At 41.9% G+C, this 25,944-nt stretch overlaps 1 protein-coding gene across 4 annotated transcripts in view; it reads left to right on the forward strand.

Annotated features, from left to right (window-relative positions):
* Window positions 1–483: 483 nt before the first annotated feature.
* The window catches only part of ZBTB38 (zinc finger and BTB domain containing 38), a 72,146-nt gene continuing 46,685 nt past the window's right edge, over window positions 484–25,944 (forward strand). Inside the window, exons 1-4 of one of the 4 annotated variants that reach the window (XM_033131862.1) lie at window positions 510–830; window positions 1,930–2,003; window positions 18,076–18,141; window positions 18,730–19,090. The gene's annotated coding sequence lies outside the window, so the exon portion shown is untranslated. Of the gene's footprint in view, window positions 831–1,929; window positions 2,004–13,734; window positions 14,003–18,075; window positions 18,142–18,729; window positions 19,091–25,944 lie in introns of those variants that run through there. The other 3 variants (XR_004425436.1, XM_033131861.1, XM_033131864.1) reach the window with 3 other exon arrangements.

The raw sequence follows: 25,944 nt of genomic DNA on the forward strand, positions 1-25,944 counted from the left end.
CCAGAGAGCAGAGGTCCAGGGCCATCACGGCAAGGCAGACGAGAATAGACACCCACTGGGTACTGCCCAGGGAAGGTGACGAGAACGCCTTCCACCTTTCCACATCTCTTTCAGTACCACTGTGACTCGCTGGGTAAGGGAGCACCAAGAGGAAGAAGGACGAGGGGGAGGTAAGAAATCCCCAGAGAAACAACCTCCCCTCTTTCTCTCTTTGACAGACAGCGGCCATGCCTCTGCCATGCAGGAGGGTGACATCTCTTAGGGAGGCCTTGCTGAATCTGCCTGGGACTGTTCCGGAAGTAGGAAGGACGGCTGGGGGTGGGGAGGCGGCTGGAATGTTCTCCTGGCCTGCTTCTCAGTACAAGCAAGAGTGCTGAGAGGAGGGCCCTGGACATCAAAGGTTCCTTTTGTCCCCTTCCGAGTGGCAGGGCAGCCCGGCCTCTGGTGATGACTCAGGCCTGGCCCTGACGTCACCCACGCCCGGCCACTGGCCTCCCTCTGCAGCCAGGAAACTGGCTGGGGAGTGGCACTCGCAGCTGCAGCAAATCTCAAAATAAGGAGGCAACTGCCTCTCTCTTCCTTCTCTCCATCTCCCCACAGCACACCTTTCTTTTCTTTTCTTCTTCTTTTTTATTTTTTTAACCCCCATGGAAGGTTTTACTTGTGGATCAACTTTCAAAAAGTAAGAAGTCAGAATGAGTGACATCATCAGAAAAATATGTGGAGCTGATTGCGACGCGAAGTGAAGAACCCAGAGCAAGAAAGCGGTTCTAACTCCTGAGCCCAGGGAGTTGGCAGCGTCTGGGTTTCCGAGGAGCCAGCGCCTCCAAGTAAGTGAAGGGCCACCCTGGCCCCCATCACTCAGTGCCCTTCACTGTGGGGCGCCATCTTGTTCCCTGACACCTGAGGCTTGGCAGGCCCCAGCCCGGAGGGAGGCAGTGGGGACTGCATTTGGGAGACCCTCAATATTACAGCACCAAAGGGATCTAGCTGACCTCTCTGTTCTCCAGGACCAGACAAGAACGCATTTTCTCTCAAAAATATGTGTATATATATATACTAAGGCTGAAACCCTGGGGGAAGTGGCCCAAGTCGAGCCCTCCCCGCCAACCCTCTTGTTTTGTGTCCTCTTCCTTCTTCCGCCCTAGTGCTGTGTTTTGGACTAACAGAATGTTTGTTCAGAGTTCTGGACTGTTTGCTTCCTGGACCTTATACTGAGTAATCAGATACAAAAATAAATGCTGTTCTAGGCGAATAGGTGCGCTGTGCGGTCAGATGATATTTTCGCACTTAATCTGGTAAAAGATGGTTGCTCTGGTAAGAAAACATCCCCAACCTGCCGCCTTTACAGAGCGTCTTTCTGGTTGTCTCCAGTTGTTCTGGTTTAGATACCTCCATTTTCTCATTGCCCTGTTTACAGAGAGCTTGTTTTCATTTCTACTTGTGCCATCTGGGATGATATGAAATATAAAGACATTATAATGTATCTCTGGTATCTGTTTCAACTTCGACTAAAAAAATCTCAAGTCTTTGCATAGCCTATAATTTTTCAAGCTCTGGTAGTTCCTACCTAAGGAAGCTAAGTTTCCGAGAGAAAAGTTTTAAGTTGTACATAAGAACTGCAGAGCACATAGGCATAGAAATCATACTCAGTTTTCCAAAGTCATCTCCTGAGTCAGCATCTAGTCTTTGTACAGCTTACTTAGCACAATAGAATTGCTCTTTATAAATTCTGTTTTGTGATGATTGAGGGAGTATATTAAAAACGAATCTTATTTTAAAGACAATAGGGAAGTTTGTCATTTACTGGAAAACAGTGGTGAATTCCTTTGTACACTGACAACACCCTTTGGAAATTAACCGTCAGACTCTCATATACCTCTTTTGTAGGTCTTACATTTTACTTTTTGTTTTATTTTAATATATCAGATTATCTTGAAGTGAGGCTCTGCTAAACTACTGTTCATCTGGCTGCAAGCTCTGAAGCTGTGACCGCTAATTCGGTGAGTGTCATTCGTCACTAATGGCTGCTTAAATTTAAGTGTACTAATTTTATTCTTTTGGTTTGCCGTAAGATTTAAGACAAAGGGAGAAGGCGTGGGGACTTCTGCACACAATGATAAAGCTGTATCAAACAGGATATGTAATAGGATAGGCTAATTGCTGTACTAGACTGAAAAATGTATAATGGCTCAAATAGAAGTTTATTTCTTGCTCTTGTAACAGTACAGGTTAGTGGGGAGACTCAGGCGTTCAGAGACACAGGTTGAGAGAGGCTCCACCTTCTGCAGCATGTGATTAACAAGGTCACCTGGGATTGTTTCCACTTCCCAGTAGAAGAGGAAAAGAGCATGTGACAGTATACATGGGAGGTTTTCATGGGATACGCCTAGAAGTGATCTACATCACTTCTCCTCACATTCAATTGGCTAAAACTCCATCACATGACCACATCTGGCTGCAAAGGACTCTGGGAAATGGAGTCTCTGGGTGGGGGTAGGGATAGCCATTTCCCAGGATGCTGTGGAGAGTTTCTGGAGAAGAGGTAGTCCTCTCTGGCCAGGCATAATAAGGAACTTAGAGATACTCAAGGATAAGACAGCAGAATGCAGCAGTGGGAGAAGAAAAAAATTATGAGATATTTAGAATTCCCTAACTGACACTCTTAGGTAACATCTGGCCATGCGGGCAAGGAGCAGTGGGTAAGAGTTTATTCCAGATGCCTCTGTCCATTCTGACCCTGAGCCTTTCCAGGAGTACCACCATGCCACCAGTGGTCAGTGAACCAGGGAGGACGTTCTTCCCCTTATTTTTCCCTATAGGATCCTCTTGGTCGAGGACCATTCTGGCTTTGTCTCCTGGTCCTGGGTCTCACCATGCTAGTTGGAATATGGCTAACAGAATTCTGTTCTCCCAACTTTGAGTCCCAGAGGTTGATAGGAAAGCTCTTGGTCTCCTTGGCTCATGGTTCTCTCTGCTCCTGGGGGCTCTGGGAAACTACCCTGCCTACTCTGCTCCAGATCTTGGCACACATTTTAATCTTGTCATGGGTTGGCAGGGAGAAAGGGAGAGGAGGGACTCCTTGACTAAGATGGGATCTTCAAACCAAATTATTAAAGACACATTTAAAAGTAGACTAAAAAGGCTCAAGATTAATGCTACCCTAAGGATTTGATACATAATTCTAGCTTTTTCTTTTCAGAAAAAGTTTCAAAACATTTACTGTAATAATGAGTGGTAACCTTATAAGCCCTGTTTGGAGAACCCTGAACTAATTTTATATTTTATGTCGCCTTTTCACCATTGTTGGGCTTAAAGCAGTATTCCCCTCACTGGTAAATACCAGAAACCACATGGCAGGTGCCCTATGATGCCCCTAAGGTGTCATAAAGGCCTCTGGTAAAAATGGACTACAGGTGCTTGCTTCAGCAGCACATATACTAAAAATGGACCACAGTCTTTGCTTGAGCTACATGGTACCTAGTTCTCTAGTTGTGTATTAATATCTGCCTAGTCACTCTGGTATCTGATTGAATATTGTCCTGGACTGGACATTTCTGGCACTCACGCCCACACCCTGAAGAACACACATTGTCCATTGTGTGGGAAAGCCAGCTACTGGCAGATTTAATACCGCCTGTCAGACTGTCACGGAGCCTGATGTATGACCTCCTATAATGGCTGCCTCACCTTGGCCCAGTCCCCTCCCATCTGGAGTGGGCTAAGAAGGAGTGGACTAGAAGAACAAGTTGATGTGTTGCAAAAATGCTACAACCTTTGGAAGTCCATTTCCATGGGCTGGTGGGTCCTGAAAGTGTCTACTGAGCCAAGAGCTGGCTGGACTCATGGACTAAGCTAAAGACAAGACCAAGTTGATGGGGGAATGCAGTGCCTGCTGGACGAGCACAGCCAAAGGAGTAAGTTGAGAACAAGTACCAGGTTTTAAAAGCTGGAGCCAATTGGAGATGATCTGCTGCTGGAAGTCCCAGCCTAATGGAGTCTGCCAGGAAGGGCAAGGCCAAAGGCCACAGTCAAGGAGGACAGGTGTCAGTGTCCATTCAGCTTGTTAATTTCAACTGCCATGTGGTAATGACTCCTCAAAGTACTACGTATGTAGGAATGACTTGTGAGTGTGTGTGTGTGAGTGTGTGTGTGAGTGTGTGTGTGTGTGTGTGTGTGTGTGTGTGTGTGTGTGTTGGGGTCAATCTCCTGATTTCTAATGTCTAGCTGCATAGCATGGCAGGGAGAGATGTGCAACTGCCTACTCAGACTTTAACTACTGTCAACAGGACCCCTCCACAGTACAGCATGCTGGGTGACCTCACAGACACAGCAACAAGGCAGGGGTAACAAATATACTCTTCGTAAATATTTGGATCTTTGACATTTTCAAAAATGCGTCAACGTAGACATCGTGAGAAAAGTTGCACTTTCTTAAGCTTCCTTAATTTTAATATTTTATTATTTAAAGAAATTTTAATTCCACATGAGGGGTATAATTCAAATTTGGGGCACTATTGTCTTCTCAGAGTCAAGGGCATCTAAGGACCTTAAGCTGGATCTCGTTGATCCATGAGGAGCAGATGTGACAGCATAGCAGGCTGACATAGGCAGTGTCTAGACCAGTTGGTTATTTTTTAACCCCAGAGGATTTATGGTTTTTGTAGCGCAGAAGTACAAGCCCCTTTCTTACCCTGGGTCAGTATTATAAATGTTCTATTACTCCCTTTAGAGAATTTTGCAATAAGGCCACGTCATATTCACCAAAGCTAAGGAAGGATTCATGGTAATAGGGCTTCATAATTTCTCATGCTGAAATCCCCTGATTTCTTGTCAAGAATGGAGTTGGAAAACACCACAGTGAAGACTTCAGGGTTTTGTTTTTAACTCAAGAAGCCTCTGGTTTTCATCAGAACTTTAAAGCTTCCTCCCGCCTCCGAAATGGTATTTTGAAAAAATGTAAAACTGAGATTCTGTCAGAATAAGTAAGGTAATATATGTGAAATGATTTGGACAACTTAGAAATATGTATGGCAAGTCAAGGTGTTAATGAAATGAATTACCATAATTATGGTCAGCATTGACGTTTTGACTTTTGATATTGCTATTAATATTGTTAAGTATCATTATTTTAATGTTTTTGTTTTTGTCTTTCGAAGTTGTCTTTCATCTGAGATCTTTTGCACCACTTTCTAACTAGCCAAAGCATGTGGTGTAAAAATCTCAAGGACATTTGGAAAGGTTTGACTCTAGGCCAGAGGCCTAACCACGAGGCTTCTAATCTTATTCAGAGAGAGGTTTGACCTGGGATTCACTGAAATCTGCAAGGGAAGATGGATTTGAGCCATCTCTCTGCCAAAAAAAAAAAAAAAAAAAAAAATGTTCCTGGCGTTGTATGGGGTTCCCAGTGCATTGGTTAAACGAGGCTTTGAAACCACTCCATGGAAGCACCTCCCTGGGGGGTGTCTCCCAAGCCAGAATAGAGCCCACCGTCTGTCCCAAGCCTCTAGTCATGAGTGCAGTCTGTCTGCTCGGTGTTATGAGGTGGGGGGAATTATACACAGAGGCAATAAGCATGAGTTCAACCCAAGGGCGGTAAAGAAGTTCATTTAAACTGTGAACTTCCCTCCATGTCTCAGGTCCTATAGTCTGTTATCCTCGAATTTAGCAGGAAAGCTGTATCTAGTAAAAAAGACTTTCTCCTTGACCCAAATTCCTTGGCATCGACTATACCAAGGTACTTTGCAAATGAGAATGTAGCTCAAAATTCACCACGGGCACCAGACTCAGTCTACCTGTTGTGTGAGTCCTCCTGTAGCAGCCAGGCCAAGGCTGGGCTGGACTCCTAGGAGACACCTCTTCCCTCGGCTTTCTTTCTCCATGAGGCAAATGCCTTGTCTTTTTTAAAAATGCATCACTCTTTCTCAAATAACAAGAGTCATAGCTATTCACTATACAAAATACAGAAAAATATCAACAAGGAAACAACTATCTGTAGTAATTCAACAAACAAGTAACAATTCAATATTAACGTATTTCTTTCCAATTTTTCATATACACTCTCTTTTCTTTTAAAAATTATTGAAATTCTATTTTATATGTGTTTCTTTTTCACCCCACTTATTGTAAACATTTTTCCAAGTGACTAAATGGGCTTTGAAAATTTGATTTTGAATGGCTGTGTTTCCATTGCACTGATGTATCTTAATTTACCCATTCTTTTCTTGATGGACATTTTGATTGCCTATAGTATTCTGCTATTGTAAATATATAAACATTCTTGTAGATAAACCTTTGTGGACAATCTTAGGGAAAATTCTTAAAATTGAATCAGTAGGTCAAATGACCTAGTTTTAAAGTTCCTAATGTATAATGGTAAATTAGCGTCTAAAAAAAGTTACCAGTATCTATTTCAAAGCCTAGGTCCCCTTAGTTTCTTCTGTTAAAATGCATGCATGCCCCTAGGCTCCAGAAGCTCTGAAGAGGGAGCCTAAGCATATGCATTTTAATATAGCCTCCCAATCCTTACTAAAGGGATTAAAGCCTGAGAACTATTGATATGCTGCATACAATTCAACATTTATTTCAGCAAACACCTATTAGACAGAAAAAAAATTTAGGGAACGCTGAGCTAGTATATCTAAACTAGAATTTAACTTAAAGGTTCTTTTTTGGCTTCTGAACTTTAGATTTTCCCTTATTCGTGGTATGGTATAGTTGAAAGATTATCAGCTAGGGAGTCAGGAAACCTTATTATAAGTGTGAGATAACTGAGACCCAGAGTGGTTCATTTACTTCCTTGTGGTTACCCAGGGATTTAGTGGCAGAAGTAGAAGTAGAACTTGAGTAGACATAGGGCTCGGATCCACCCAACCTCTGGGGAGCAGAGGCAAGGCACCAGCGAGATGACTAACTCCTGAAGTGAGCCCTTCCTTCAGTCAGGGGAATTTCATCTGTCTTCTGATAGGCAGGGCCATACTTCAGGACGGGTGTGGCAACCCTCTGGTCGCTCACCTTAGTCGCCGAATGAAGCCAGACACCTGTGCGCCCTAAGCCTGAGGTGGTGACACTGCAGCTAGACCACGGAGGACATAGTGCAGCCATGCAGATCCATGCCATAAGAGCAGAGCAGGAGGTAGGGTCCCGAGTCAGAAGCCAAGAGAGCAGGGCAAGGGCAAGGGCAAGACCCACATTCTGGGCAAATTTTAGGTCAGGGCAGATATGAGTTGAAAAGAAGACAAAGCCAGAGCTAGAAGGGAGCTGCCATGGATTCAGCCTCAATGGTGGAGGCCCTATTACATAACTTCATGGTCAGGGGAGGCAGCTGCCTCTTTAAATCTGAAAGGTGTTGTGCACTGGGCTGCCTTCTGACAGCAGGTTAGTAGGAGCATCTCGCCAAAGGAGGGGCATTGGCCAGAGAAGAGGCACCTGAAAATGGAAATTTGGAAAATTCTGTGACAGCAGAGAACATAGTGAACAAACAACAACGAAATTTAAAAATTATCACCACCTTCTAAGAGGAAGTATAACTATCCATCCTGTCTGCATAACTGCTCAAACTCGTCAGAGCACACCCACTGGTCACCTGATAATATCTGGCTGCCCTTCCTCTCATATACCTCAACTTCTGGAGGCCAAATGATCGTATCATTTGATTTTCAAGTTCAGCCTCCATAGACTGCTTAGCTCCTGACAGTCCCATTTATGTTCAGGTTTTACAAATCACTATGCCCAAGTCCACATCCATCTCCTGTGACTGCACGAGGTGAAGCACAAGAGCCAGAGCCTAACGGAGTACCTCTGCTGCACCCATCCTGCACCCTTGGGCACCAGGGAATTTGCCTATGATTACCAAGCTTCACTGCGTCTGTGCGTGGCTTCCATCATCTCTTAGCTATCTCCTTGCAAGGATCACTGCTCTTCTGAATCCTGGCCTCCTGGTCCAAACTTGTGGACCCAAGGTCATGATGAACATAGATTCTGGGAAGGTCTATAACCTCCCTTGACTGAAGGGCACACCAGATGGAAAGTGACTTTCTAGACTACGATTTGACTCGTCACTGTGATGTTGGCCCTGTGCGAAGCCTATGTCCCTGGCATCCTAAACAACTTCCTTGGCTGGGACACGTCCTGATACTTAGATGGAATTCTAACTGCTGACAGAACATGGATCCCTAGGCCAGGAAGTCCTTGTGGTGGTGACAGCAGCGCCTCCAGATCTAAGTCCCAGGAAGTAGAAGTCAGAGTTCTGTGACATCCAGACAAGGTGTCCACTTGCTGTTAGAGGGTATTAGGTGGTCAACAGAGTAGGAAGTCCAAGGGCAAAAAGTGATCAGTGGGCCTGTAATCTGAGAAGTACCGCTGGTGGTTTCATCCTGACCTGTCTATGCTGACTCCGTGTCCACCTTCCCCTCACACCTGCTAACAAGTAACTAATTCTAAGAATATAGAGCACTGAGACTTTCTCTGGCCAAGGCTTCAGGAGGACCCTGGCCCAGGCAAAGTCTGTCCCTGCCCCCTGGCTCTTGTATCAGGGCTTGCCATCACCTCAATTGAGAGAGGGTCTGGTACCAAGTTTGCCTGTGGGGCCACGGGGTACTGCCTCAAAGAACCCAGCGTGATCAGGGGGCAGTGTCCCACTACTGCAGTCAGCAGCAACCAGACACACCTGAAGCCTCACCCCATCTCGAGAGCCCCATTTTTCATCACAGAAATGCCAGATTGCCCAAGCTGCTGTGTAGACAACTATTAGGAAAGCTGGAACGGTGAGAGATATCTGAAGCCATCCCAGCCAAGCTCTGAAGGTGCCACACTTTCCTGCCATCTTGACTGCAGACATCAAAGAGAGCCCCCTATACGTCTATCAGCATGGCTGAAATAAAAAATACTGATGTTACCCAATGCTGGTAAGGATGTGGAGAAACTGGATCTCTCATACATCGCTGGGGGGAATATAAATTGTGCAAGGCACTGTGGAAAACAATGTGACAGTTTCTTATAAACCTAAACATACACTTACTGTACGAATCCCACTCCTGGGTATTTACACAAGAGAAATGAAAACTTAGGTTCACACGAAAATCTATACGTGAAGATATATAGAAGCAGTTTGATTTGCAATAGCTTTAAACTGGAAAGCAGCCAAATGTCCTGCAGTGGGTGAATGGATAACAAACTGGTACGTCCATACTACGGAATTGGAAAGCACACACTCTTTGCATACGATGTGAATGGATCGTAAGGGCATTGTGCTGAGAGGCTGAGAGAAAGCCAGTCTCAGAAAGGATTACATGCTGCATGACTCCAGTTGTCCACACGTAACATTCTCAAAGCGACAACATTATAGTAAGAGGACAGATTGGTGCCCGAGGTTAGGGCTGGGGGAGGGGTGGGTATAGAGCGGTAGGGAGCACGAGGGGTGTTTGTGGTGATGAAATAGTTCTGTATCTCAATTGTGATGATGGCTACTCCAGTCTACACATGTGATACAATTTAACAGAACTCTAGAAACAAACATGCACACACACACACATACACACACACAGTGCATGTAGAAACTGGTGAAATTCAAATAAGGTCTGTACCTGAGTTAATCTGAGGTTGGTGCAAAAGTCATTGCAGTTTTGGCAATTGTTTTTAACCTTTGAAACCGCAATTACTTGTGCATGAACCTAATAGTACTGTACCAATACCGATTTCTTGGTTTAGACAATGTACTACAGTAGTAGAAGATATTATCATTGGGGAAAGCTGGATGAAATTATCCAATTACTGTGCCATTTTTGCAACTTCTTATGAATCTTAAACTAGTTCCAAAAAGTTATTACAAGCAACCTTTAAAAGTATATTTTGTTTAATTAATTTTTTTTTTTAAAGGGTGTTCCCCACCCCAGGAAAGGAGGATTCAGCCACTGGCTTCTCTTTCATGAGCAATTCCTATTGTTTATTTTGCCGCTTTCTGATTTATGGTTAGGCTTCTATTGAGGCGTCCTGGTGGCTTTGGCCTCACCCTCTGCTTTCTCAGAGACGCTCATCTCAGAAGGAAGCAAGCTCAAGCACTGCAGCACTGAGCATGAATATGCCCCTTTACCCCCTCCCTGAGACTGTAACTTCAAAGCGAGGTAAAGACTCAGAGATCTAAGAAATGGCCTCACTGTGAAAATCTAGGACAAACCATTTTTCTCGCCCTGCACAACAATTTCTTTTCTGGAATAGCTCTTTGTCTTCTCTGCTCTTCATACAGATTATTCTCTTCACCTTCACCAAATGGCCCCTCCTCTAATGGAAGGAGATTAACCCTTCTTTGCCCCCTTTCAATCTCATTCAGCTGAGGGCTTTCTGTTAACCGCATGGCTCTCTCCGGGCCTTGTGCCCCAGCTGAAAGCTCCGGTGTGAGACGGCTGCCTTCCCTTTGAAGCACTTACGCCTCTGTCAAACACCTTTTGGCCAGACTTGGCCCCGGAAAGACAGTTTTGAAATTTTGAAATTAAACTTATCGTGAGCTGCTTGGGTTTGCAGTATGGAATTGCACAAGGCCATGGGCATTTAGGACAAGGGGTATTCGCTGTGCTCACTAAGTTAGGGCCCCATCCGAATGAAATTCTAGCTTTATTGACTCCCTTGCTCTGAGGAGGGATCCCCAGCTTCACTTAAGACTGAGGCTGAGCATCTGGGGCTGGTATCTATGTGGCATCCTGTCCGGATATAAGACACACACACACACACACACACACACACACACACACACAAGCCTCTGTCCCAGGGGACTGGCCTCAGCCCCTAATTTCTTGCCATGCCTTATTTCTTAAGGGGGACTCATCTCTAGAGACCATGCTGAGACACAGAGCAGAGTGCATTTCTTGGGCCTGGCTGGGAGCTGCTGAGCAGGAGGGTGGGCTAGAAAGGTGACAATTTAAATTGCTGATTTTCAGTAGGCGTTGATGCCTCTCCGAGTTTTGCACCTTTTGGTTTCAAAACCATACTAAACAACGGAAAATGAAACCTGCAGCTTATTTTTAGCTGCTCATGCTAACTCATGAGATTTTTCTTTGCAAACCAAATAGAATACAGGCAACACGGCCAGACAAACTTAATCTAGTTGACTGAGTATAGCAATCAAACCAACTTCTCTGATACTCTCAAGTGACACTTGGTCTCAGGTGATATTTTGGCCAATATTTATTAGTTTGCTTAAAACTTTATTTAGTTGAGCTTTTTGATTAAAAAGGCTAAACAATATTTTTTTCTGAGAAGAAGTTATAAACCCTCAAGACTAGCATCTATTCGTTAATTCACTTAATCTATTACCATGTATTAAGTACCTATTTGCATGACAGCTTAGAATGTTCTAAACATTGAGCCAGTGTGTTGAATTACAAAGAACTGAATACTAGAAATTCAGAACTGTGGCTTTTATCGGGGTTGCCGAGATCTTTAGTTATAATACTTTCTTTGAACCTGATTTTCTCCTCCCTCAAAGAAAGGGCTTAGATGACGTTGTCTAAAGTGCCGTCTTCATCCTATAATTCTGTGAAACATGCTCTGCCACCCAGGGCCTGAGGAAATGTTGAGGTAATTTTTGGAGGCAGTGGTGTGCTGTCAGGTCACTCTTCTTTCTGTCTTCCCTTCCCCTGTCCTAGGAGGGACAGATGTAAACAAAGCCTGTGGTTTGCTTGCCAGACAACCTGTGGCTTCCCTGCGTTAATAAGTGATGAAGTGCTTGAAAGACTTCCATAGGTATTTCAGTCCCCAGGCCCATTCTTTCACTCATGGAGTGAGTTCTCCAGTTCTAGGAAGTGGCTTCATGACACAGAGCTGAAGATTCCACTGGTAGTGGTGGGAGCAGAGAAAAGACCCCCAAGTTTGGTGTTGGTCAGTCAAGAACACACCCATAAGAGCCCCTTTGTTGCACCAGGTAATGCTCCAGGTACCATGCGCGATACATAGATCTTGCTGGAAGCAAACCCTGAGACGTGAGTAAAGGTAGGCAATTCAATACAACACAAACTTCTTGTGTTTTTATCATTAGTCCAAAGGAAGTGAAGATTCACTGAGGTTTGTTAAGTTGCTCTGGTGAGAGGAGGTGTGTGGTTGTGGCCCTTCTGAACTGCAAAGTTATGAGAGAAAGAGAGCAAATGAGTTTGTTTCTGAGAGAAGAGAAAGCAAATGAGTTTGTTCCCAGGTGGAATATTTGGAATATTTATTGCCCAGGATGAATAAAGATACAAGGAGAGGATTCTTATACCCACATGGGTATAAGAACTCTTCCTTCTCTCTACCTTCATGCACAGGCCCCCCCTCCCTTTTCAACCAAGTTGCCAATTCTCTCTCGAAAGAAGAAACTCAACCTTCTTGCTGAATGTGTATCTTGCCAGTTCAGGATCTAGAAGACCCTGTTGCTGTACTTGTTCTCCATTTGGGGGTGGCAGGCAGTCATGGCTCAAATGAACATGTGGTTAGGGATGTGGGAATTCTCTTGACCTCTGTATGCATGTAAGGTCTTTATTAGTGCCATGGTCAAGTGCACTGAGAAAGGAAAGCATGAACTATTCTGTTGCTAAAGCTGAGGTGGTGAGATCAAAACTGGTGGTGAAACAAGTTGAGGACCTTCCCATAGGAGAGCCTGAGCTGGATTAGGGTGGGCTGGAATGGGATCCACCAGTCTCCCTTGCAGCTCTAAGTCACTTGCACTTTTTCTCTGTTGAAAACCACATGCTTCATATTTCCCTTCTTCCAGCTCTTTCCAGGAGGGTAACTTCAGTTTGGTCCCCAAGGCTTGCTGCCCAATCCTTGCCATCAAGTGTTTACTCCTTTCCCACATCTTACTCAGATGTTAATGGACGGAAATGAGAAAAGTCCTGTCTAAGAACTGGAGGAGGCGTCCTGGAGTTCGAGGCGTCCTGGAGTTCAATTCCTCACGCATGTCTATGCACCCAACCCTTCGTTCTACTGCCTCTGAGCATTGAGCAAGATAACCATCCTCTCGTATTCCCAGGCACAGTGGAGCCGACAGAGTTGATTAGAAAGCCCCCTTACAGAGCCATCTGGTTGGCATATAAAATTACTGCCAATGAGTGAGATAGTCGGCTGGCCACGTAACCAGGCGGCAGGAGACTTGGAATCCAGCTCTTGGCCTAACTGACCTAGAAAGCAAGCGGGGCAGGATGTTTTAGAATCACAAACTTTCAGAGCTGCAAGGAATCTTTAACAGGGGCAAAATGTACAGACTTGAAACATTGAACTTGGTTGAGGAAAATCTGTTACTCAAAAGTTAGTCTTTGTAAAAGCCCATTTAAAAAATATGTTGGGGAAGAAAGTCATAATACCAACTTAGGTTATCTCTTCAGGCCAAAAACACAGTGTTTGTTAGTGAAAACCAGGTCAGTCCTGATTGTTACATGGATCTTTCTTTAATTGATAATTTAGATTAGAACAGTCTAACAAGCTGATAAATTTACTCACAAATGCTGAATATATTAAGTATAAAATGAAATGAGATGTACTTTTTAATACAGCAAATGGGTAAATTCATTTATTAACTGTGTGATCTTGGACAAATGACCAGATTTCTCTCAGCCTCAGTTTCCTCATCCATAACATGAAAAGATTGGACTTCACTAGGGGAAATAGTTTGCTCAAATGGAAATGGAAGATCTTCCACTTATTTTGCCTCATAAAACGTTTCCAAATTATGACACATCTCGGACCAAAATTGTTACTGCTTTCTGTTTTTAGCTTTCCAACATGATCTCCTTGATTCCTCCTCTTTTGTTCTGTCTTTCTCACCTGCTGGTTCAGCACCCTCGGTACCCACAGTTCCAAAGGCCTGGTGAGTTGGGGCTGATTCTTAGAAACAGGGGTAGTTGTGGCTCCAGGGAGGTGGATCCCCTCTACCAGGAGTGTACACAGTAAGAAGATTCCCACATCAGGGTGGAATGTGGAGGGAGGTTTTATCCTCTTAGCACTGGTGGAAAGACCCAGACATTGAAATCAGTCAGACTTGGGTTTGAATCCTAACTCTGCTATTTACTGTGTGATTGGTAATCTCAATTTGTTCCTCACCTAGAGTTGACATAAATAATATCCACCTTGCAGTATTCTTGGTTTAGAATTAAATGACATAATATAGCTATAATATCGAGTAGATAGTAGGTTCTCAATAAATGGTAGCTATTATAGACTTAGCTCTGACCAAGGTAGAAAGCAGAAGTTCCTGCCCAGATCTCTAGGCAAAATGTAAATGATCAAAGTAGTACTGGATTTTCCAGAAAATTTAGGCTAAAATATCATCCAAAGGTACTTTCAGTCATTGACAGATTTGTTACCATGTTGTTTCCAGGGCAAAATATTCTGTAGACAGATGTAGTAACCAATCTCATAAATTTTTTTAAAACTTTTTAAATTCTAAGAATTTGTACAAGAATATTACTTGGTAAACATTTTATTTTAAAAAATTTAGATCACTCTGACCTGATAACAAACTTACCCACAATGTTGAATATCCATATTAGGTGTAAACGGAAACCAGCTGTAATTTTTAATGCAGCAAATGGAGTGAAGTAATGTGCAAACCAATCCGAATGTTTATCAACCAAGGATTCCTCTGGGACTCAGTGCCCTGACTTTACGTTTTTTTAAACATAGAGAGTCCAGCTTTGCTCATACTTGAATTATGTTCTTTGCGTAAGCCATGCAATTTAACTTTAACCCACCGGACTGAAAATAAAATGAGCTCAGACTGCAGAACAATGAAACTGTGAGCAAGTAAGAGCCTTAATCAAACTGAAAGATTCTCCCCTCACGGCTGGCTCTGTCCATCTCCAGCCTGCTCCTGCCTGATTATTTTGGGTTCCTGGTGCTTGACTCGTCCAAGTGGCAAAAACAGGTTAACATTTTCGTCATGGAAAAGGGACTCATCTTCTAAATTAATATTTGTGCACATGCCCTGAGGAGATTGGTGAGGAGCATGAATTTTTAAAAATCATGCATGAATGCATACCCTTGCCACTTGTAATCATGACAAAGCTTAAGTAATTCAAGCATCAGCATGGTTTTTTAAAAGTACAAAACAGAATTTACTAGGCAGAGAATGTCTGCCTCAACAAGCTCAGCCATCTGAGTGCTTTCAACTCCAGTTCAAATTTGTTTAACACGAGCAGATTTGGTAAACAGGCCACGTTTGCTCATTGAGTGTTTTGGAACATCATAAAATAACCAATTCGTGGCTTTTAGGTTTGTTTTGACAGAGGGTGGACAGAGAACCTCCCAAGGAGGTTTGGAAACCACGGGCCCCGGCATTTGGCTTACGAGTACCAGTAGGGGACCTGACCACACTCACCATCTTGGTCCTGTAAAGAGGACATAGCACTACTCACTCATGTCATGGGAGCCTGATACGCATTACTGTCCTTCTCGCTGTCATTTATTATCCCAGGCAGAGGTGGCATCGACTTAGTTCTATGTGGTTAGCGTTGATTCCATATAGTGTCTATTTAGCCTATATGATAATAATTTGTGAGTGTTTTAACATGAATGTCTAGCTTTCAGATGTTATTAATGGGGAATATCTGAACAGACGCTAATGGGGTCAAACACACAGGTGTTTGCTTCAACCTCTTCCAACCCCACTGCAAGGACCCTGCTTTCCAGATGACCTTATTCTAAATTGGTACCTTGTTACTCGGCATGATAGTCTCTCTAATTCTCAACTCCCATGGTAAAGGAGGAACTAGCCTAAGGACACACCATTCTAACTTTCTGTCACTGTCAATGTTAACCAGAGCTCCCAGAGCAATGCTGGGGGGGTGGGGAAGATGGTTCCACCATTGGTGTTAGACCATGAGCAATTGTTTCCATTAGAGCCACGTTTATTTCTGGAATAGTTGTGGGGAAGAGATGTGCTCCAAGGAGAAGAGGACTCGGTGTGACTCAGGTATGACCGACCATCTGGACAACCCATCTCAGAGACTTTAAAGTGTATAGGATAGATCTGAGCTGCGTACTCTCCACACATTGAGCTAAAAAATCACTTGGGTTCTGGGGAAGGAGATGGAATGAAAGCTAGAAACAAAAGAGCCGGTTGTGAAACCTAGTACCTAAGTTAAGATGTTTGAATACACTTTCTCCTTTAAAAAAATTCTGGGGAATGTGAATGTTTTGCTAACCTGATCATTTTTAGCCAGTCCTTATAGAAAATAGAGATGCTGGAAAACTAGCAATCCCAGAAAATATTAATTTATTTTTGCATGTGTTAACATGAACTAACATTAGCATATTCAGTGATGCAATAGGCAATGAAAGACTTTTGGAGAGATATGAAGAAGAAAAACGTAAATATTATGTATTCAAAATCAGTCTCATAGCATTTTATAAAAATGTTGGCTTATGTCCAGGATCTAAGGGTGGGGGTGGGTATGGTTTCTTTGTAGCTGAAGAAGGAGGAGAAAAGAATCTCTTCTATTTCCTTAAAAATAAAAGACTTTTTGTTTTATACAGCGTGGTAAATGAAATGCTTTTCTGTTTTTTACCTGCCGGCAGGATCTGGAGGAAATTTTTCTAGCAAGCTATGCTGTTTTTCTCTCTTTGGGGACATGGTGACACTGGTTTTGTAGTAAACAGTATTTGCTTATTAGGCATTTTTTCAAAATCCTGAATAAACAGCTCTTTCCACATTTTTTTGTTCCACATGTTAAACGTTTCATTGCAATTTGAGCTTCAATTGTGTGTGTGTGTGTGTGTGTGTGTGTGTGTGTGTGTATGTGTGTGTGTGTTGATAGGAAGGATTGAAAGGGGATGCATAAGAATTCTTGAAGGTTTTTTGTTTAAAAAATTAATTCCTACAATTACGTATTGGAGTCTCTACAGAAGGTGACTCCAATTTATTACATACAGCCAAACAAGGACCCATCAATCTTGAGCAGCGGGGGTAGGGAGGTGGTATGAGGAAGACATGAAATTTGGTGTTTGAGTAGATGAGATTTAATTTTCAGAAAACATTTCACTCATAAAACAGATAGCACCCCAGTGTCAGCCCTGACCTTCGTGATGACAGTGTCATCGTGCAAGCGTAGCTAAGATAAGCCTCAAAGTAAAACAAAGAAACATTGCATCTCAGCACAACACCATTTCTTCTCTTACAGTATGTACTCTCTCTCTCTCTGTCTGTCTCTCTGTCTCTCTGTCTCTCTCTCTATATATATGTGTATATATATATATATATAAATATGTATACATATATATGTGTGTGTGTGTGTGTATATATATATATATATCCTTTTGGATTCCTATTAATAGCTCATTACTTTACAATTTAGCTTTTGGGAGGGGAGGCAGGAGAAAAATCATTTTGCACGTCCTACGTTCTGAGCAAGTAGAGTATGTATGCTGCTGCACGTCAACATTATTTAGGTCAGTATCCTAAGGACAGCTTGTATCGTTCATGATGGTAAGCTATACATCCAAAGGAACACAGCATCCATGTATGTTTCTGTCCTGGTTTTATTCTGCTTCTAAGTTTAAGCAAATCCATTCACATTTTAATACAATCCCAGCTGAGGAGGTTTCTGCCTGTTCTGTACTGCAGACACATTTAGCAGGATACATTTACACGCTTGTGGTTAGGTTATAGCACGGATACAGACAGCTGATCATGCATTCTTCTACAAGCCTGCCGGCACCATTTAGGATTTTGAAAAATAATATAGAAATGCTAAACCTTTTATAATATCATTTTTTACTTTGCAATAGCTTAACAGTTTTGTTTTGTTGCTGTTGCTAGCAATTCTACTAAATTAACAGTCTATAAAATGCATCCCAAACCAGATACATACTGTATTGAAAGCTTTCTTCAAGAAGATATGACAGTATTCATTCCAGCTGATTTTCTTCCTTAGCAAAAGGATTGTTTGCTTCTCAGAAGCAGAAGGACACATGCATTGTGCAGCAGCTCTGCTTAAGTGTATGAAATGCCTCGTACTGTCTGGTTGCAGAATTTGGACTTTGCTAAACAGTGTTTAGCGATTGGGCTCATCTTGCATCACCAGTTGATGACATTTTTCTTTGTTCCCTCCTACCCAGTTGAACCAAGACTCTGAGGCTGATATGCAATGTCACTTACAACATTAATCAGATACTGCATTTAAGGTGAGCTGTCCCTTGCCTCCTCCTTCCCCAGTGCTTGTGTGCTGCATGCAGTGCGTATCTTGCTCCTGCGAGCCTAAGATGGCAGGCAGGATTAGCCGTGCTTGTGCTGTGTGTGCATGCTGTGTGTAGAATTCATTCCACGTTGCCTAGTATTTCAGATGTGAGTATGTAAATGCTCTGTGTGCCCTATCATCTGGTGGTGAAGACTTGTTTTTGCCTCATTACAGCCTTAGATATTTCAATATCACCTTTCAGTTCCAATTCATTTGCTTCTGGATGTTTGCTTTTCATCACATTCAAAATAGGATTTTACTTTTTTTTTTTAACAAAGCCAAAACAAAAACAACAAAAACCCCTATAAACAACAACAACAACAAAACTCTGCTACCAGATGGTGTCTCCCCTTTCTTCTTGCATTTGCTATCTTTTAAATAATGTATGTTGTATTGTTAATTAATGTGAATATCAAATTAAACACTTGAAACTTACATATTTATTATGCAGGTAGGAGGCAAGGTGGAATCTATTTTTAACTCTTATGCGCTCCATGGTGTGCAAACAACTTGGTTCTCAAATTTGTATTTTCAGTGCTGGTATCAGTGGTTTGATTTTCAGCAAATGTGACAGTGGCCTTTGCAGTGGTCAGCTCCGGGCTTTGAACTCTCAGAGGAGGAAGGGAAAAAAATTCAACACACCACCTCCTTGGTTGCAGCCTCAGAGAAACCTTGGATGAGAAACTTCTTTTTTCAATCCTGTTTTCCTGTTGATAAATTCAGTTCTCGTGATCACAGTACATTCAAGCTGTTCTGCGTATGATTTTGTGTGTGTGTGACAATTGCATCTAAAACTTGTGAGCAAGAAGACGGAGAAATCAGTTGGTCTCCATCGCTTTACATAAAAATGGCTGAGTGTCTTGTCATGCTAGCACTGCACAAAGTGATACATACAGGTAGGTTGAAATTTGCATGTTTTATAGAATTTGAGCCATGCAGCAAGATATTAGATGGATTAAAATATGACTTTTAAAACAAAAATTAAACAAGACAGTTGTAATTTTTTGTGGGAGGTGGTTATTAAATTGGATAGCCTTTCCTATTCAGGTACTATAGAAATATAGAGAGCTTTTATAAATTTATAAAATGATTCTGCTATAAAAGTGATATGATTCCTTTTTTAAAAATCATATATATGATAGGTGTGGCGCCATTAGACAACAAAAGAATTTTTTGAAAAGTCTGTTGATTCAGCTCCATTTTAGCTTGAAACTAAAAATAAATGGGTTTCTGGAGATAATTTCAAAGAGCGCAAACAAGCTTAATATGAAACATTTAAAATATTTAAATTTTAAAAAGCGGTCTTTAAACGTGTTATGAAAGATGAAAATAAAAACATGCTTCCAAATTAATTTTAGATAATATGCAAGAATAAATACACTATTTATATATCTATTATTTGGGGAGATGAAGTATTATAATTTTTAAAAGGGGAAATATTAAATGTAGATGGCCCTGTTAGAAGAAAAAGAGCTTCACTGAATGAAACAGAATCCCTAGGATGGTTCACTGCAGACCATACAGCTGTGGTTCTGTAAGTACCAAATTCTGACACTTTTCAAAATAATTTCATGGGCTCTTTCCTTTGAGGTTAACGTCTCAAATATATTTTAGTTTCAAATTAACACTGGGCCAGAACCTGTTTCCTTGGTAACCAAATCTCATTTAAAAATGCAATAACAGCTATGCAAAAAATTGTCTTAAAAAAAGAAACAAATGTTTAATGAAACATTTACAGTTCTTTTTCCCTTCATATAGAGTCTGAACTAGTTTTAGACATTTTTAAATGCGGTCTTCAAGCTTTAATAACTGAGTCATATTTCTACACATATTGAGAAAGCTTGCACAATGAGAGCTTTTTTTTATTCCCTTCCTTTGTGTTCAATACTTTCAAAATTAAGGTTTTCTTTGTAATGTGCTCCAGAATGCTAGTCAAGTTTTGTGTACAAAGGTGTAGTTTCATTATCACGAGTTCACCAGCGCCACTGAAACAAAAGGTATCTCAGAAATTCTGAGAATCAGAAAATGCTTATGCTCTTATTTTCCCTGATCCCTCCATTGGTAACCTCAGAGCTCTCGGTAGAGAAAGACCCAAACCCAAGCCCACCCCCCCAATGATAAGTGCACATTGAGCCTTTGTGGAAATGTCTTTGTAGGTATGTGAGAAGAAAGATGCTGTCAAACCAGAAACCTCCCTAGGGTTTGCTCCGATGTGAAGAACCATGAGATTCAGAACCATTTATGTAAACAGTTGCTGCATTCTAGCAGTTTGTCTAATATTCCAAAGCACTGTAAAATCAAACCTCTTACGGTCAAGGGTTTGTTGTGTTGTTGTTGTGTTGTTTTGAGGCCAACTTAAATATTTTGCTTGGAGTCTTCTCTGGCTCAATTGTATTAGAACATGATTCATCTCACAGTGATTTTGTTCTTTGGGTAGCCATGAAATATCCTTCCAGCAACACCTTCTCTTTTTTTTTTTTTTTTTTTTTTTTTGGCTGTTTGGGAGCCATTTTCCTTCTTGCCTGTGCCTTAAAATGACTAAGTACATTTTGAATATAGCATCAATCAGAAGATCGTAAACTGAAAGGCAATGTGAGAAATCTGATCCAGTATTGCCTGTTTATTTTAGTAGCAATAGCATTAACAGTTGCAGTAGGATCAAACTAATTGTCATTTGCTCTTGAGCAAATAATGAGCCAGGCATTTGTAATTAAAACACTATTGCTATTCAGAAAGATTACTACCATGTCTTCTATTTTGATAGGCCGGTGCAAATTAATCATTTTGAACCCATTTGAATCTTAATCACAAGATTAGATGGATACAATGGAATTGTTTTACCATAAAAATGAATGCCTGGTAGATTCAACAGTGTATTTCTTCTTTATAAAATGTCGATCCTTTTGTTCTTAACTCAAGCATGGTTGCGTCATCTCGGAGATTTTCATTCCTAATAATTTTTTGTGTGTGTGGCATTTTTCATTTTTGTTGCTTTTAGTCTAGCCTAAGAGAGTGTAAAACACAATTCAAGGAGTTTGAAAGCCAAATAAGACTGTTGGGAAGTATATTGTATCATTGTCATTCTAGTAAATAGACCAGTGAATGGAAGAATAATTATTATTTATTACTTTGCTGTGTGTTGCCTTAATGCCTTGCCTTCATATTTCACAGAAATGTTTACAAGGCACAAAGCTTTTCTAAACTCACCCATTTACAATTATTATTGGATTTCCAAGAGTAGCCAAAAAAACTTCCTGCCAGTTGTAGAGGATGGCATTTACCCCTTTTCACTGTTTAGAAGGCTATGCTTAACCTGTTTACACTTTTTGGCTAAGGTGTTTATACTGGGCAGGCCAGAGCAGGTGTGCCAGAAGAATGTGCAAACAACTGCTTTGTTCTCACCAAAATGAAATGGGTAAATCTGTGGTTTTCTGCCTGAATGATTTACAGTATGAAATTTTCAACTCTTTTTTCCTTTGGAAAATAGGAAATGTTTTTCCAAGCCTTAACTCAGGTTTTTTGTTTTTTGTTTTCAACCTGCCGTAGTAATGATCTGTTTAGTCAGGTAAATGGGAAATCTTACATTCAGTCATCCAAAATATCTTCATGCAGATTGATATCTGTTGTGCCAATATCTTCTAATTAAAAGAGATTGCATCTCTTGCTACTAGAGTGATGTCCGTCTGTCTCAACAATTATCATGGCTCCCCATAGAGAGACTGGCAGCCAGACCATGTCTTAGAGCTGGTTGATATGGGGAGAAGAATCTAGAAACAGATCTAGCACCTTTCTCTCTAATTCTAAATCATGCTAAGCCTTTGAGTTCCTGGTTAACACATTTGTTGAGCACCTACTATATGACACATATGTTTCAGAGACTGTAAATACACTAACGAATAAGAGAGACCAGGGCCTACTTCTGATGGACCTTCCTCTAGTGTGGTAGGCAATGGAGAGGGGCGTGGAATAAACATGTAAACAATTTATTAAAGAAGACAAGTGCAAAGACAGAAAATTAAATTAAATTTAAAAAAGTAATGTGACATATTGGGAGGAGAGTCACTTTAGCATGCTTGGCCTGAGATAGCCTCCCTAAGGGGGTTGGTATTTATGTAAGCTTCCCCTGCAGTGAGAACGTGGGTCAGGCCCCCATGGCTGGTTTTAGTCAAATTCCTAGGACTTGGTGCCAGTGGTATCATTGCCTTTGCCCAGTCCCACCCCAAAACTGCCGAAGAAGGTGCAGTGAAACTCTGGACATTGCAGCCCCCGGTGGTGATAAAATTCTTACACCGGTTCAGTGCTAACCCAAGAAATCCAAAGAGAAAGGCTTCTTGGAGCAAAAAAATTCTGGGAAGCTTTTTGCTTTATTTTTCATAAGAATTCCAGGCGTGGCCAAGCATTGAGATAGCCATGTCCTTTATTTTTGTTTCAAAGGCAAATGGTGGAAGGGTCTATCCCTCTTGCCAATAAATTGCCATTGTCCTCTAATGCCTAAAACTCTTCAGTTCTGCAGATGTATTTGACTGTTGGTGGCTTTCTAAAGACCTTACTACTTTGAGTGATATTTCTCTATCTGAACAAATATTATGAAGAAAATTCTTCTTAAGAACCAGAACTCTTTCATGTCTTTTAGGTTAGTCAGCTGATGAAGGTTTGAGAACAAAGGGATAGGTTTGGTATGTATACAAGTTAGAAACTATAAGGCCCTTCAAATGTTTCAGAAGCATCTTCTAAAATCGATTCATAATTTAGCGGACTTTACTTATCACAAGTTAGAGGTGGCCTGGCTTGACTCTTTACGCTTCGGTTTTGACTAACCATGAAACATTCCACTTCACGAAGACTGTTCTAGTCCTTTCTAATAGAGTATCAACCATCAGTGAGAGAGAGAGAGTTTCAACAATTCAGTTCACTTCCTCAAGCATTTGTTGAGCATCTACTGTGTGACAGACACTGCTACAACCCAGCTAAAATGTAATATGACATGAAACTCTGGACCAGGTTCCGACACTAGGCTAGGACATTGTATGAACAGGCACAATTGTGTGTCCTCTCTGTCCCAGAAAGAAATGAATGGTGGTGCTATTCTCATAGTGGTCTTTTATAGTGTTTTCTGAAGGCCAGCCTTCAGTTTGGGGGCATCTCAGCCAATGACAAGAGTGGTTCTTCCCTGGGATTATGTGTCTCCTACTCATTACCTTACCAAGATGTCTTGGCACCTAATAAGCCACCGTATGTCTGGCTGCCCTGCTCCAAGCTGGTCTGCCCGCCTTGCCAGGTGACCTCCATAACAGGCTGCCACTCTTTCGTATTCATGAGCAGATGTTAAGTTAAGAAGAGTTTGAATGCAAAAATTTGAATTTGTGATGCAGTCAAGATGCTTCTGCTCTTTTACCTTCCCTGGCTGACAATAGGGGGTCTCCCTGCTGGCTATTCTGCAGCAGGCTTTGTGGGCAGCAGGTACATCAAAGCCCAGTTGCCAAAGCACTTGTCTTTGTTAGGTGATCCCAGCATGGCTCTGCCATGGCCTAAATGTCTCAATGACCAGAAAATTGCTCTTTTGATCTTGTAACTCATTTTGCATCTTTCCCCTTCATGGCTTCTTTGCTTCTGCAGCTATTCCTGCTCAGGATTTGAGACTTGCGCTCTACGTCTACCCTCACTATATTTGGCCTTTGAAGGGGCTTTGCTTTCTAGTTCTGTCTTGTTTTTTAAAATGCCGGTGTAAATATTCTTTCTGTGTTCATAAAAAGAGTGAGAGTTTTCATGATTTTCTTTATATAATAAAAATAAACTTCTTCCTTACTCTATGGTCATTGCTGCCAAATGGATATTTTGACATTCTTTTTCCTTTTGCCTGAGAAAATCTCCTACCCTGTCTGAGGCCTTGCTCTAATTAAAGCCTAACCGTCCTGCCCATCTTCCCCAGAGCAGAGCAGGACTGGAGTCCCTGCCCTGAGGGCCTTACAAGCCAGTGAGAGGAGAAAACAAAAGCCACCCACAGAGCATGTGCTGAAATCCCAGAAGGGCAGTGCCCTTGTGATTTTTTTCCCTTCCTCTTGTTTCTTGAGCTGTGGAAGGGAAGAGGGGAGCCTTTAGTAGGGAAAGAAAGGGACCACAGCATTGGAAGGTTCTCTAGAAAATGCAGGATAGTGGGGAGACGATGTGGAAGAGAAGAGGATGGTCATCTGGGAGGCGAAATGGGGAGATGGAGATGACTGCAGACTGAGAGCGCAGTAAGGGGGAAGGGTTGGGTGCAGAAAATACAAAAGAGGGAACAAAGTGAGCGGGAGGGAGGCAGGTGGGTGGGCACACAAAAAGGAGATGCTGTATGCCACACCCTGAAGCTGGGGTGCAGGGTGCAGGGAGAAAAAATGGGGAGGAGTTTCAATGAGAAAACAAAGGCTTAGGAGAGCCCCCAAAATGCGTATGGACGGGGTGCTCTGATGTTCTGTCTGGCTTCACTCGTAATGTTGGCCTTACTGCTTAATTGTCCCACGTTGGCTATTACGAACAACCTACAGACTGAGGTCCTTGAAGGTGATTTATCCCTGAGTCTTAGGAAGTCTCCATCCCATTTTACATGCTAAGGATGCCAGAGAGCCCCACCCCACATCACCCTACTAGATCTGGATTAACCTCTAAATGAGCAGTTTTCATACGTAAAACTGCGACCTCGTACTTTTGGTCTTCCACAAAGCCCAGGCTGGAGACAGACCCAAAATACCGGCTTTAAGCTGCAGGTTTTAGAAACTCTTTTTCCCAAAGGTATGTTGCCCACGGCAGGCATGCTGCTCTGGGTTTGGAGCCCTCAAAGCCTGGCCTTCCTTGCTCTTCATCCTATCCAGCCCCTGGCCTGAATGCCTGGTAAGCCATCCCCAGTGGATATTTCAACTGTTTGAATTTGTTGGTCTCCAGGAGAACCACACCTGGCTGTCATAGCAGCACTTAGTGTTGTCATCATCCCTGTATGCTTGCTTAGCGCTACTGGAATGTGAACCACAGACTTCAGTTGCTGTGTGGAACTTAGGCCCACTTTATTCTATCATTAAGGGTACTGTGGCCCCGAGAAGTTGTGACTCTCCAAGTCACTTGGAGAGTTGAGTGGTCATGCTTGACTCCTAGTCCAGTGCTCTTTCTGCTAAACCAACCTGCTTTTAGTTTACACGGGAAGCCCACTTCTAAGCCAGGGGTTTGCAATTTTTTTTTTTAATAAAGGATTAGATAGTAAATATTTTAGGCTTTGTAGTTTGAAGCAAAATTGAAGATATTATATAGGTATTTATATAACAACGGAGAAAAATTTCCACAAACTTTTTATTGGTTAAAATTAAAAATATAATATATAATATTAAGTATAATAATAATAATAATAGATGTTCTGCCATGGATACAGAAATGAGACTGAAGCTGTGTACCAGTAAAACTTCACTTATGGACACAGAAATTTGAATTTCATGTAATTTCCATGTCACAAAATATTATTCTCCTTTTGATTTTTTTTTTCAAGCATTTAAAAATGTAATAATCATCCTCAGCTTGTAGGCTATACAGAAAGAAGTGGTGGGCCAAATTGGCCCACAGGCCATAGTTTGTGGATCCATTTTCTAAGTCAAAATCTGTAAACTGGGGGCCCATTGGCCACTCTACTCCACATAGGGATTTTGTTTGACTTTAACAGTAGTTTTAATTGAATCGGTCACCAATGTTTTTGTTTTCTATTTTTGTAATTGTATTATCTTTTTTCCTT

The sequence above is a fragment of the Rhinolophus ferrumequinum genome, chromosome 17 (assembly GCF_004115265.2).
Source record: "Rhinolophus ferrumequinum isolate MPI-CBG mRhiFer1 chromosome 17, mRhiFer1_v1.p, whole genome shotgun sequence".
In the NCBI taxonomy this organism is placed as follows: domain Eukaryota; kingdom Metazoa; phylum Chordata; class Mammalia; order Chiroptera; family Rhinolophidae; genus Rhinolophus; species Rhinolophus ferrumequinum.